The sequence below is a fragment of the Puntigrus tetrazona genome, chromosome 5, assembly GCF_018831695.1.
Source record: "Puntigrus tetrazona isolate hp1 chromosome 5, ASM1883169v1, whole genome shotgun sequence".
NCBI lineage: Eukaryota > Metazoa > Chordata > Actinopteri > Cypriniformes > Cyprinidae > Puntigrus > Puntigrus tetrazona.
The window spans coordinates 26,987,580-26,989,960 of record NC_056703.1 but is presented as its reverse complement, the minus strand read 5'-3'; positions in this window follow the sequence as shown (position 1 = coordinate 26,989,960).

Below are 2,381 nucleotides of genomic sequence, written 5' to 3'. Positions count from 1 at the left end.
TATCTGACAGTCATATGGTCATAAAATCATTTAAGTTTGAACAAAAGAACCCTTCATTTATTTATTCACCCAGTTGAGGATTGTGAAACATTTAACGTCTGCTGAATAAATGCCGCACTGGGACTTTTTCGGGGTAGATTTTTACATCTTCAGCTGCAATTTTCTGACCTTTTAGAGTCATTTTTGTCTCTTTACCTGTGAGAGATGTTACTTTTTAACTCACGGGATTGCCTGCAGTTATTTAAGTTAAGTCTAATTTTCAGTTTAATAAGTGATCGTTTTCATTTATTTTTAGTTCACTAGCTATTTCGATTTAGCATTGTAACACAATTGCGTTCATTATAACAGCATGATCCGAGGTATCATTCGTGTCCAGTAATGATGAGTAATGATGTGTGATGAGATAGGGGCCAAAGTTTAATNAAGATGTTACTTTTTAACTCACGGGATTGCCTGCAGTTATTTAAGTTAAGTCTAATTTTCAGTTTAATAAGTGATCGTTTTCATTTATTTTTTAGTTCACTAGCTATTTCGATTTAGCATTGTAACACAATTGCGTTCATTATAACAGCATGATCTGAAGTATCATTCGTGTCCAGTAATGATGAGTAATGATGTGTGATGAGATAGGGGCCAAAGTTTAATATTTAGGTCCAAGCCTGTGTTCAAATCAATAGAATCGATCGCAACAAGCACCACTATCCATTCATCCATTTTCCAAACCACTTGTCCTATGAAGGATCGCAGGGATGCCTGTCCCAGCATCTCTGCCAAACATATTGGATTCATACCCAGTCCACTGAAGAGGCTCAACTAATAAAACAGAAATGTGTAAACATCGGCTTTTTACCTTTAGGAAATTCTTCAGGTTGGCTTGTGACTCAAAATTCATTCAAAGCCAAACACATATATGGTTGTTTATTCAGGTGTCATTGAAACTAATTAAAGGAAAATGAATACAGACAATTAGTGAACCAAATCACACAAGCGTCAACCCAATCAGCAGCAAAAGATCAATGAATGGCAATCCAACAAGCGATCTTTAACCCCGTCCACTCAGCCTACATCCATAGCAACAACGCATTTTAGAGCCCAGTTTACAACACCAGCCCTAACAAGTAACATTTAGAAGTAATAGAAAAGTATTTGAAAGATAGTCAATGTTTGCCTAATGAAATCCCACTGCTTACTCTGCTTAGTTTTTTTGGATCAGGGAGACAGTTAGTGGGGGAGGGATTCCTCATTAACAATAACTGCTAATGTTTAGTCATTAAACCATAAAGCCTGCTTTATTATATTTGGTGGACACATTTTTACTTACATGTTGAAAACTATGCTGAAAAAGCTGTGGTACACAGTCTATATCATCTTTTGAAGACACATTATTCGGACAAAATTCACAATTTATGTGCATTTTATATAAGTAGTCTGTGTTGAAAGGAAATCTCATTGATGCAAATGAATAAAAATCCACAATTTTATCTTATTTTTGGCCAGTATTTCATTAGATTGTGGGGTTTATTTTTGGTATTTTTGGGGCCAGTTTTCAGCGTTTGAATGAAATTGAGGCGCTTTTCCTCCTCCTTGAATATGAGTTCCATAATATTCTCATATCATACTACATATGAGCCATAAAAATAAAATCGAATATTTAACAAAATCACATCTTAATTTTTTTTAATACCGTATACTCTTTAACTTGTATTAATAAATTACTAACAAGCAATTTACACGTTTCAATACAAACATTATTATTCATATTATTACTCAGGAACACTCCACAATAAAACCATTCATTAAACATTCAGTCACACATTAAAAATCAAAGGTTGTATCTGTTAATATTATAAACATGGACTAATAAAGGCCCAGTTCTTACTATTAACAAACCAATAACTAAATTTTTTGCCTCGGTTTGCTACTAATTTGCTTATTAATGCTTATTAATAATTACTTTTTAAGTATTGGGTGGTATCATGGATATCATGTAGAATATATGCTTTGTAAGTACTAATAAAATATGTCGCTTATCATTGGCAATGTTAGTCGTTAAGTAAAGAAGACCTTACTGAAAAGTGTTTTTATTTGTTTTTACTTTGATGATTCATGGAGCACGCATTAAAGGTGCAGTTCAAAATAGCCACAGTGTCATTATTTATTCACCCGTGTCATTTCAAATCTGTGCAACACGAAAAAAAGATATTTTGCGGAATGTTACCTTTGCCTTTAAGAAAGTAAATACCGAAAGAGTCTATTTTGATCTCATGTTGACTTTAAGGTGAAGTTGAGTGAATGTTCAGATGTGCAGGATGCCGGCCTGCTGGGAGAACAGATGGCAGTGTTTCAGATATCGTATGTCCTGAGAGAGAGAGAGAGAGAGA